The 12,608-nt window shown below is 44.8% G+C and overlaps 1 protein-coding gene across 3 annotated transcripts in view; it reads right to left on the bottom strand.

Annotated features, from left to right (window-relative positions):
• LOC147114861 (H(+)/Cl(-) exchange transporter 7-like) overlaps positions 1-12,608 on the bottom strand; it is a 128,422-nt gene that overhangs the window by 82,478 nt on the left and 33,336 nt on the right. The gene's annotated exons all lie outside the window — the stretch shown is intronic.

The raw sequence follows: 12,608 nt of genomic DNA, 5'->3' as shown, positions 1-12,608 counted from the left end.
CTATTGATAAGGTCCCATGTGGCAGACGGGTCACGAAAGCGAAAGCCCATGGGATCCAGGGCAAAGTGGCAAGTTGGATCCAAAATTGGCTTAGAGGCAGGAAACAAAGCGTAATGGTTGATGGGTGTTTGTGTGACTGGAAGGCTGTTTCCAGTGGGGTTATGCAGGGCTCAGTACTAGGTCCCTTGCTTTTTGTGGTATATATCAATAATTTAGACTTGAATGTAGGGGGTATGATTAAGATGTTTGCAGATGATACTAAAACCGGCTGTGTGGTTGATAATGAAGAAGAAAGCTGTAGATTGCAGGAAGATATCAATGAACTAGTCAGGTTGGCAGAACAGTGGCAAATGGAATTCAATCCAGAGAAGTGTGAGGTAATGCATTTGTGAAGGGCTCACAAGGAAAGGGAATACACATTAAATGGTAGGACACTAAGTGTAAAGGAACAAAGGGACCTTGGAGTGCAGGTCCACAGATCCCTGAAGGTAGCAGGCCAAGTAGATAAGGTGGTTAAGAAGGCAAACGGAATACTTGCCTTTATTAGCCGATGCATAGAATAGAAGAGTAGGGAGGTTATGCTTGAACTGTATAAAACACTAGTTAGGCCACAGCTACAGAGTACTGCGTGCAGTTCTGGTCACCACATTACAGGAAAGGTGTGATTGCACTAGAGAGGGTACAGAGGAGATTTACGAGGATGTTGCCAGGACTGGAGAATTTTAGCTATGAGGAAAAATTGGATAGGCTGGGGTTGTTTTCTTTGGAACAGAGGAGGCTGAGTGGAGACCTTATTGAGGTGTATAAAATTATGGGGGGCCTAGATAGAGTGGATAGGAAGGACCTATTTCCCTTAGCAGAGGGGTCAACCACCAGGGGGCATAAATTTAAAGTAATTTGTAGGAGGTTTAGAGGGGATTTGGGAGGAAATGTCTTCACCCAGAGGGTGGTGGGGGTCTGGAACTCATTGCCTGAAAGGGTGGTAGAGGCAGAAACCCTCACCACATTTAAAAAGTGCTTGAATGTGCACTTGAAGTGCCATAATCTACAGGGCTACGGACCAAGAGCTGGAAAGTGGGATTAGGCTGGATAGCTCTTTGTCGGCCGGCGTGGACACGATGGGCCGAAATGGCCTCCTTCTGTGCTGTAAATTTCTATGATTCTATGATTGACCCCAATCAAAAGCTACAATTCTAACTCTGAGCAAGTGTGGAGCTGGCAGGGCAAGCTCGACAATCGCCCACTCGCCAACATGAGGCTTGGGCCATTTTAACTCCGGAGCCTCATTTAAATATGCATGGCAGGCTGCCTCACAATCCAGCACAAATCGGGCAGCCTGCCAGACTCTCACACGCCACTTACGGCTTCACTTTTTGAATAGTATTTAAAGCGGGGATGCACCTCTTAAAGCGAGGTTACATCCTTGCTTTCAGTTTCTGCTGGACAACTTAATTCGACTGGTCTGGAGCACCTGACAGAAAGACAGAGAGAGCTGAGCAGAAGAGATGCCCCCCACTCCAATTCGCAGATGTCTCCCAAGAGGTTTTAATTGAGGAGAATGAGGGCAAGGCGGGAGGTCCTCCTCTTCTCAGGCCTGGACAGAGGTCGCAGACAAGGTCAATGCCACCAGCATTACCTTCAAGACATAGCTGCAATGCTGAAAGAAATTTAATGGACTCATGAGAGCTGCAAGGGTGAATACACCTCTTCATCTCTCCACCTCTCTCAGCAGCACCTCAAACACTTCTTTCACCCCTTCTCCCACAATTTCTTCCCCTCCATCACACCCTTCAACATGCTATCGCAAGGGCACACTTCAACACCTCTCTTCCTCATTACAAGCACATTCACCTCTTCCTTTCCTCTCCTCATACCACACACTAACTCCATTCACTTCTCACTCACACAGTCACCAACTCCTCGCACCACTCTTTCCTCACTTCACATTATACACATTTCCTTTATATTCATCACTTCCCCATCATCATTCCACCTTGCTTCTTCTACACCTCTCATCACATCCACTATATGTACAAGCCCCACACATCTCCACTGACCTTCTCAACAGACACTCATTAACTCTCACCCTGTCTTACTGCAGTACACATAACAAAAGAGAGGAAAAAGACCGAGGGGGGAGCACCCGACATGGTTCGACCCGAAACCTTGACTCTGTTTCTCTCTCCTCGATGCTGCCTGACCTGCAGGGTGTTTCCAGCACTTTCTGTTTTTATCACTGCCCTAAGCCTGTCTGGGGCGAGGGCCTGACATGTTGCCCAAAGCGTGCCGGTTAAAATGGTGAGCAAAGCGAAGTTAGCTCGAATGCAGTGAGCACCACGCTGCCGCTATCTTAACACCCCCACCCCACCTGCACACACACATCCTGTTCCCCTCAGGTGCGCGGGGTTAAATTTGGGACTAAAGATTTGACAAATATGGGTATAAATTTCTCTGAATGCTGTCCTTAATTATATTGCAAATGTGTTCATGAGGACTTTTCTGTTTGCTATTTCCAGTAAAATCATAAAACACATCCTTTTAAAAACACATTTACGATTTTACTGGAAATACTGAACAGAGGAGAACTTCTCAAATGTATTTACTATATCACTACATATTCCTACCCCAAATAACCATTGAGTGTTTTATCAGATCATTTGCACTCAGATGTATGACATTATTTAATCTACAAAAACATAGACTTTTTATGAAAATCAGTAGCAAATTTGAATCATAAATTCCATGAAGGCAGGTTCCAGTGAATGTATCAATTGACCTGGAAAGGAAAGGTTGGGTGTGCCAGTGATAAATAAGGAGTAATAATCCAACTTCGCACTACTGGCAGGGAAGGGAGCCTCACCCATTGGGACCGCATATTGGAAATGTGGGCATCCCCTTCCTACTATTAATTTCAAATGGTTGGAAAATAATGCATCAAAATTTCTGATACACAATTCTGGTGGGTGCAACTCCCCGCAAAGCACCTTAAACTGCCAGAAATGTTACATACTGTGCGGCCTCAATGACTATTTCAAGGCAATGTAGGCATCAATGTGGCCAGAAGCATTTCCCAGTTGCTTTTACAGTTGCTGTTTATGGACAACACCTTTCTACTGTATCTGTGTGTTGAACAATTTGTACAGAAGAACTGTGATTACTTGGGATGCAGCCATAAATAAATACTGGCAAGTAGGTAGAAACTATTGGAGCCAAAATGGAAAATAAAAACGTCTGGTACTTTTGACTAATTTGATGCAGAAATCAACTATTCCATTGTACTTGTCAAGAGATCCTTTCATAGTGCTCTAATTTTCCCTGCCATTATGCTACATATATGCCATTTGTTATTAATGTGTTTTTATAATGTTTAGAGTGAAAGCTGTGTTGCACCTTCCCAGGACAATTGCTAGTATGAACTGTTGAATTCAACCACCACAAAAATCAAATGAGTCTGTAGACCAGGGGAATCACAGAACTGTGTTCATGCAAGACATCCATTAAAGTCCAGCCCTGTACAAGCTGCAGGAGCTCTCTAAGTTGAATTAGGCAGTTTATCAAAAGATTAAAGGCAGTTCACATTTAGAATGTGTTTCACCTATCATGCTATAATTACACTTCTGGCTATTTGGTATTATTCAGCCCATTCTGAAGGCTTTCGATAAGGTCCCACATAAGAGATTAGCGTGTAAAGTTAAGGCACATGGGATTGGGGCCAAGGTATTGACTTGGATAGAGAACTGGTTGGCAGATAGAAAGCAAAGAGTTGGAATAAACGGGTCTTTTTCCGAGTGGCAGGCAGTGACTAGTGGGGTACCGCAAGGATCGGTCCTTGGACCCCAGCTATTCACAACATATATTAATGATCTAGACAAGGGAACTAGATGTAATATCTCCAAATTTGCAGACGACACAAAGCTGGGTGGGCGTGTGTGCTGTGAGGAGGATGCCGAGAAACTACAGGATGATTTGGACAGGTTGGGTGATTGGGCAGAAGCATGGCAGATGCAATATAACGTGGATAAATGTGAGGTTATCCACTTTGGTGTCAAAAACAGGAAGGCAGATTATTTTCTGAATGGCAATAGATTGGGAGAAGGGGAAAGTGCAATGAGACCTGGGTGTCCTTGTGCACCAGTCGCTGAAGGTAAGCATGCAGGTGCAGCAGGCGGTTAAGAAGGCAAATGGTATGTTGGCCTTCATAGCGAGAGGGTTTGAGTACAGGAACAAGTATGTCTTGCTGCAGTTGTACAGGGCCTTGGTGAGACCACATCTTGAGTATTGTGTGCAGTTTTGGTCGCCTTATCTGAGGAAGGATATTCTTGCCGTGGAAGGAGCTCAGCGAAGATTCACCAGGCTGATACCTGGGATGGCAGGAATGACGTATGAGGAGAGATTGGGTCGATTGGGCTTGTACTCGCTGGAGTTTAGAAGAATGAGAGGGGATCTCATTGAAACTTATAAAATTCTGGCAGGACTGGACAGACTAGATGCAGGGAGGATGTTCCCGATGGTCGGGAAATCCAGAACCAGGGGTTACAGTCTAAGGGTAAGGGCCTTTTAGGACAGAAATGAGGAGGAATTTCTTCACCCAGAGAGTGGTGAACCTGTGGAATTCTCTACCACAGAAGGCAGTAGAGGCCAATTCATTAAATATATTCAAGAAGGTGTTGGATATATTTCTTAAGGCTAAAGGGATCAAGGGGTATGGGGAGAAAGCAGGGACCGGGTACTGAACTTGGATGATCAGCCATGATCGCATTGAATGGCAGAGCAGGCTCGAGGGGCCGAATGGCCTACTCCTGCTCCTATCTTCTATGTTTCTATGTTTCATTCTTTGACCATTCTCATGAACAGAGTCTGGAAAAATCTCAGTGGTGGAATTTAACTCTGAGCATGTTTCTGCGGAGTTCATTTTCTTCCTAGAGGCAGCAGGCGGCCATGGCATTTTTAACCACTGGGCCACAGTTAAATACCGCCAGTCCACTTCCTGCCCGAGACAAGTGGAAAGAAGGCACAAAGCAGATTCTAGCAGGCGAAGATTGGGTAGCCCTTGGGCGTCCTCAGCTTCCAGGTAAGTGGTGGGGATGGGGATTCAGGAGGATCTCGCAGGAGGGAAGAGGATGGAGTGCAGGGCAGGAGACACTGACTTTTCTTGCGAGGCTCTTCCTCTTGCTCTCAGAACATAAGAACATAAGAATTAGGACCATACGGCCCTTTGAGCCTGCTCCGCCATGCAAAAAGATCATGGCTGATCTTCGACCTCAACTCCACTTTCCCACCCAATCAACATATCCCTTGGTTCCCCTAGAGTCCAAAAGTCTATCTATCTCAGCCTTGAATATACTCAATGACTTTCGGGTTGAGAATTCCAAAGATTCACAACCCTCTGAGTGAAGAAATTCCTCTTCTTAGTCTTAAATGGCCGACCCCTTATCCTGAGACTATGCCCCCTAGTTCTAGACACTCCAGCCAGGGGAACAACCTCTCAGCATCTACCCTGTCAATCCCCCTCTGAATCTTATATGTATCAATGAGATCACCTAAACTCCAGAGAGTATAGGCCCAATCTACTCAATCTCTCCTCATAGGGCAACCCTCTCATCCCAGGGTTCAATCTAGTGAACCTTCGTTGCACCGCCTCCAAAGCATGTATGTTCTTTCACAGATAAGGAGACCAAAACTGTGCAGAGTACTCCAGGTGTGGTCCCACTAAAGCCCTGTACTTCCTTGTTCTTGTACTCCAACCCTCTTGCAATAAAGGCCAACATGCCATTGGCCTTCCTAATTGTTTGCTGTACCTGCATGCTAACTCGCTGTGTTTCCTGTACGAGGACACCTAAATCTCTACATTTAATAGTTTCTCACCATTTTAAAAATATTCTGCTTTTCTATTCTTCCAACCAAAGTGAATCACCTCACATTTCCTTACATTATACTCCATCTGCCACCTTATTGCCCACTCACTTAACCTGTCTATATCCCATTGCAGGCTCTTTGTGTCATCCTCACAGCTTACTTTCCCACCTAGCTTTGTATCATCAACAAACTTTGATACGTTGCACTCGGACCCCTCATCCAAGTCATTAATATAGATTGTAAACAGCCGAGACCCCAGCACTAATCCTTGCGGCACCCCACTAGTTACAGCCTGCCAACCGGAAAATGACCCATTATCCCTACTCTCTGTTTTCTGTCCGTTAATCAATCCTCGATCCATGCTAATATATTACCCCCAACCCCATGAGCCCTTATCTTGTGTAGAAAGCTTTTATGTGGCACCTTATCGAATGCCTTTTCGAAATCCAAATACACTACATCCACTGGTTCCCCTTCATCTACCCCGTTAGTTACATCCTTAAAAAACTCTAATAAATTTGTTAAACATGATTTCCCTTTCATAAAACCATGTTGACTCTGCCTAATCACATGATGATTTTCAAAGTGGTCCTATTACCACTTCCTCAATAATGGATTCCAGCATTTTCACGATGACCGATATCAGGCTAACTGGCCTGTAGTTCCCCATTTTCTCTCTCCCTCCTTTCTTGAATAGCAGGGTTACATTTGCTACCTTTCAATCCTCTGGGACCATTCTAGAATCTAGGGAATTTTGGAAAATCACAACCAATGCATCCACTATCTCTGCAGCCACTTCTTTTAGAACCCTTGGCTCGAGCCCCCAGGCTCCCATCCATTCTGTCACTGAGCTCTATCTCTTTGCAGCTTCTCCTTCATCTTCCTCCTGCCTTCTCCAAGCTAACCTCATCTGAATCTCACTTCCTGCTCTCTCAATCAGTTCCCATTCAACACCCGACCACCAAATTTGCCCTTCTTGGCACCCAAGCTAGCTGACATAATCAATGGTTCCATCTCCTGAGGCATAGTCCCTCTGTCATTCAAAACTGCCATCATCACCCCCTCCTGAAAAATCCACCCCTCATCTACCTACCACTCAGTGGTGACATCATCTGTAGACATGAGGTCAGTTTCCACATGTATACCGATGACAACCAGCTCAATTTCTTTCAACCCCTAAACTGCATCTGTGATGTCAGACTGCTTGTCCAAAATTCAGCCTTGGATTGGTCACAACATTTTTGGGGCATTCACTGACTACATAATAAAATCAATAGCATTCATTTATTGAAAGTTTCCTTTAAAGATTATACATGAGGAAATTGGTTTTGACTTTAATCCTATTCTTAATGCTATGTGGAAATTTGTTCAAGACTATTTCATTCACTGTATCAAGTGTTCCTCAGTTTCTTACCAGGTTTGAATTACATATATGGAAGCTTATACTTTCTTTTCATGAGTAAAATTTTAGCGGTTTTGTTTAAAGTTCAAACATATAATGAAGCTCCATGAGGCGTAATTCTAAATATATCTAAATATCTTCATATGGTGCGCGCTTCCTGTCAACATTAATATTAATTCCAGTCTCATGATTTTTGATAATATGTCAATATTTATAATGGGAAAACTATATGTCAATATGTCAACATTTTATAATGGGAAAAGCCTATGTCAACATTTGGAGGTCCTGTTGTAATTTCAGGACTCCTGCCCCTAAGTGGTGCAGTTATGCATCCCTGTTTGCATGAACCACGTCCTGTTCCTCTGCTGGCCACAGAACTGAATGCTGAAAATCCCTCTGCTTGGCAAACAACTTAGGGCTTTAAAGTGTAATGTCCCTTAAATTAAAAAAAAGCATCCATGCTCGCTGCTCTCCCTGATCTTCAGCCCACTCTCCACATTTTACACTGACCATGTTTGGCCTTCTCCCACCTCCCCTCCTGGATTTGCCTCAGACCCCACTCATGCCCTTTAGACTGTCCCATCCCCCAATCCTCTGATTTCTTAATTCCCTCCCAGTTATGTCTCCAATATGCTGATAGGATGAAATGAAGTAAGGTGAGAATGTGGGACTTGCTACCACATGGAATGGTTGAGGTGATTAGCATAGATGCATTTAAGGGGATGCTAGACAAGTACATGTGGGAGAAAGGAATAGAGGGATATATTGATAGGGTGAGATGAGTTAAGGTGGGAAGAGGCTCATGTGGAGCATAAACACCAGCATAGACCTGTTGGGCCGAATTTCTATGTAACTCTGCCTGCTCTTTTTCAAGCCCATGTTTTGTCTTTTTTGCATTCGCAGTCCTGCTCCTTTCAAATCCCATTTTGGTTGTGTTTGTATATTTTTGATTCCGAGTCCCACTCTTTTTTAGATTATGGTCATGATGGGGTATACAGGAAGATGACTACCAACATGTTCTAGAATGGAGATGGGTACTGGGATTAGATGGAGACAGGCTGTCTGGGAGCTTGTGTAACACATTTTTAAAAATGGGAGAAGGTACAGCCCAAGGAGGGAAAGAGTGGGAACAAGGGCTAAGGTTGTTGCATGGGAGGGAGTGGTAGCTGGGAAGGAATGGGTGGCCTGTAGAGCCTGGGAGTACTTGAGCTGGAGGGATAAATTAATGCGGAAAGTACCTGAAAGAATTCTGAGGGGTCTGGAGTGTGGGAACATTGAAAAAGGGTCTCTGAGGTTTGGTAGGACTAGAGTTAGGGGTTGGGTGCATTTGGGAAGAAGAGCTAGGGCCAGTGAATACTTTAAGCAGAGAAACAGGGAGGAAGTAAGGAGGGAGATCTGGATCTTATGAGCACTCAGAAGGGAGCTGGAGCCAGTGACAAATTGAGGCAGAGGCAGTGAGTATTCTGAGGACGTGCAGTGGACACCCAGAGTAGGACGAGCACTTGGTGGGAGGGGAGAGATCAGTGAGTAGTCAAGGCAGTGAGAACTTTGTTGTTTTGTAGGCAAACATAACAGCCAATTTGTGCAAAACAAGGTTCCACACAAAGCAGTTAGATGAATGACCAGTACATTTGTTTTTGGTTGTGTTGGTTGAGGGATAAATGTTGACTAGGACATGAAGGGAATCCTTTTGCCCCACTTTGAATATTACCATGGAATCTTTTACATCTAACTGAGCCGGCAGACAGGGCCTCAGTTTAATGTCTCATCTGAAAGGCAGCTACTCCGACAATGCAGTATTCACTCAATATTGCATTGAAGTTTCAGCCCAGATCATGGGCTCATCAGACGCAAAAGTGTGTCAAGGCTGATAGGCAGTGTTCCTGCAATTTTTTGATACAAACTAGAAGTGGGTAAGGACTCAGAAAATATAGTTTTATATGTCAACTTTAGGGAGAAGAATCCACATAAATGTGAGCCGGAACAATGAAAAGGCCTTTTGGGAGAAGGCTAGGTTTTCAATCTATTTTGCACTCACACCTAAATCAAACAATGGACAATTATTTAGTTGATGTGCTACTGGGGACTAGCTTCCAGATACATTTAGATTTGGATTCAAACCACTCATAATTCCACTGGTACGAATCCAGTGTAAAACAAAATGGAGCAGTGTGCAGACAGGGAGTGATTTCAGATTGGTAGCTAGAGTATCCATTTGCAGCTGCCTTGTTTGTCCAGGCAGCCGCCCAGCTGGCATGAAAGTTTGTTACGTTTCATAGTAGATTTGAGATCCACAGAGGTTTCTGAAGGAAACATTTCAGATGGATTTTCTTGTCTTTTTCTTTTCCATTGGAAGCTCTGTCTCACTCATTTGCCTTTAGGTCTTTTCTTTCACTTCAACTGATGTTTTTCTCAGATACTCATCTACCCAAAGCCACTGGCACATTCTCCAGTTTATGAGATCAGTAAAGTGTTTCCTATTTCTGAGAATTGCGGCATTAGAAACAAATACAACTCTACAATAGGCCAGCTGAACTCAGATGCCACGATTTCCTAAGTCCAGTAACTGGGGCTACACTTGCTTGCAGTGTAGTGAGGTATGCCCCTCCTTTTCATTTCAATAGGTTCCCTGCATGTGAAAAATGTGCACAGTGAGTTTGGCCTGAGAGTTGCAAGATCGAGTGAGCCAGTAGCTCTTAAAGAACTGTTGCTCAACATTAATGGGGAGTTGCCTGCAATTTATCTGCTGGCAACTGCAGGGAGCAATAAAGTTTTCAGCATCATGTGTGCAATGATGATGGCACCAAAGACTCCCTCCTTCAGTAAAATGTTGCTGGAGATTTTAGCCTACACTGGAGACACCACAAAGAGTGCTCTCATGCTGATCTCTGGTCATCCAGCCAGGGTCACAGAGTATAAAAGCAAAGATGTAATTCTAAACTTATACAAATCACTATTTAGGCCATGGTTAGAGTATTGGCATAGATTTCCTTCTGCCATTCCGTCGGATTTTTGGGCAGATTCGGGGCAGGCAGGTGAGGAAACCTGGTTGGGGCAGTGAGCTCTTCAGCCAGCTCCCAGTATCTGACTCAAATTCTGCCATCTCCCACTGGAAGTGGCGTTGGGCATATAATACATCTGTCCAAATATGGACAGTATTATAATGAGTGTATTTCCCATCATTTGTGTCTTACCAATGTTGTCACTAGGGACACCATACATTTCTGATATCCAGCATTGTAACTGGGCAGGTATGTATAGAAAGAAAGACTTGCATTTATATAGCGCCTTTCATGACCACCGGAAGTTCCAAAGCGCTTTACAGCCAATGAAGTACTTTTTGAAGTGTAGTCACTGTTGTAATGTAGTAAACATGACAGCCACAGTAAGCACCCACAAACAGCAATGTGATAATGACCAGATAATCTGTTTTAGTGATGTTGATTGAGGGATAAATATTGGCCTGGACACTGGGGATAACCCCCCTGCTTTTCTTCAAAATAGTGTGCTCAAGTCTCTGGCATGGGACTTGAACCCACAACCTTCTGACTCATTGAGGCAAGGGTTCTACCAACTGAGCTATAGCTGACAGGGCTATATGGGTGCCAAGAAAAAAAGATATGGCTTTCTCCTGTTACTTCCTGTTGTCCATGCTTGCATCACGCAAGCAGCTTGTTCAGGTAAACAAGGCATCAGTGAGCCTACTTTATACAGTGATGCACTGCAAACTAACTGCTGCTACTGATAATTCCCTGGCCCCTTGGAAAGAGCCCAAAGCAAGAAGTTCAGGGCAGCAGTCACTTTTACTGCTACTGGCTGGGACATGTCTGCCCTAAAATAGGGCTACATTCTCCTACAGCGCGTTACGCAGCTGTATCCCTCCCTCCCTCCCTGGTGAATCATAGGTATTGCCCCAGTCAAGTCCTGATAATTCCACTTGACCAATATATTTGGGTGGCAAGGTAACATTGGCCCCATTATTTACAGGGAGGCAGGGAGGGAGGAGGCCGAAAGTGGCAGAAGAACCCGGCGAGGCTGGGGACGGAGGGCCTGCCGAATTTAACAGCAGGGCCTCATTATAATTTTGTTCTTACGTTTCCCGCCCAGCAGCCGGCCAAATTGACAGGCAAGCCAGCTGGCGGGCAGGAAAACCAGCCCCTTGTCGAGTGATTGACTGGGTGAAGGAAAAGGTTGGAGGACAGGTTGGCAACACGGAAAGTGAAACTGGTAAAAGGGACCTCCTGAACACATTGCACTAACCGTTTGAGGCTGAGTAAAGGACTGGCTTGGGCCCAGTGGAATCTGTGGGAACAGTTAATCTTCAGGATTTGTAGCCGACCCCGATTGCTTGTGCAGTGCTGTCTCATGCCATTGGACTCTGATACAATAAAACACCTTGACCTACACAATTGCTACATTCAGTGTGAAGGACTTCAGTGGCTGGGACCCGTCCTGCACCAATGCCAGGTGTTGGAGTAACTGTTCTTTTGTCTCTAACTGTTAGGTGGTTTGTTGAACAGACGTTGATTGTGCTGTTCCTTCATGCTGGAAGAAATGCTCCCCGGCAATCGGACGGTGGGCAGGCTGCAGATCAGGGCTGAGGTGAGATGGGGAAGGAATGTCGCCGATCGCAGCAGTGGCTGGGGAGGCGCTGCGATTGGCAGAAGGGAGGCCAAAGGCTTCCTTGAGGGGCTAGGGGCACACTCCTGCTCCTCTTGGCCCACAAGGAGTGCTATAAAAATCATTTACTTTTTGGAGCCGGCAGCTCCCATCTCCATTTCACTGCCGGGTTTCCTGAGCCTTGGGAAACCCGCGGGGCAATTGTACTGATTTAAATATGTTAAATGAAGTGTCCCGCCCTCACACGCCATGCTACCCACCACCGTAAAAATGCAACTGGTTAGGGTCACGTTCCCCATTTTTTTAGGGCTAAACCCCAGCCTGACCTCCTCCCACCTATTGTGGGGGAGAGGGAATGTTACTATCGAGTTCATTAACTTCAATAGAAATAAAAATTGGGAGAGATGCAAAATAGGCTGCCCACTCGCTATCACCCATTTTACACTGTCGCACGAAGTCAAGATCTACCCCAAGGAGCCTCTCCCCTTTTTCCTCAGTGTTACAGCCCAGAAATAGGTGCACACAGGACGTAATGCATAGGAAAATCAGCCCCTATATGTTCACCCTTTGTAATGCATTGTTAAATCCCAGCTGTTTTCCAAATGTGAATTCAGTATAAATAATCCTTTAAAATCCCACTCTAATCAGCACTGTATATTATAGTCCTTCAAGTTTGGTTTATTCAATTATTTAAGCTCAAACATTAAGACGCACCATAAAATAGATGCCC

The sequence above is a fragment of the Somniosus microcephalus genome, chromosome 7 (assembly GCF_052327205.1).
Source record: "Somniosus microcephalus isolate GS21.2 chromosome 7, FLI_Smic_1.0, whole genome shotgun sequence".
NCBI classification, from domain to species: Eukaryota; Metazoa; Chordata; class Chondrichthyes; order Squaliformes; family Somniosidae; genus Somniosus; species Somniosus microcephalus.
Note: the sequence above shows the minus strand (reverse complement) of the source record. Positions and strands in the feature narration are given on the sequence as shown.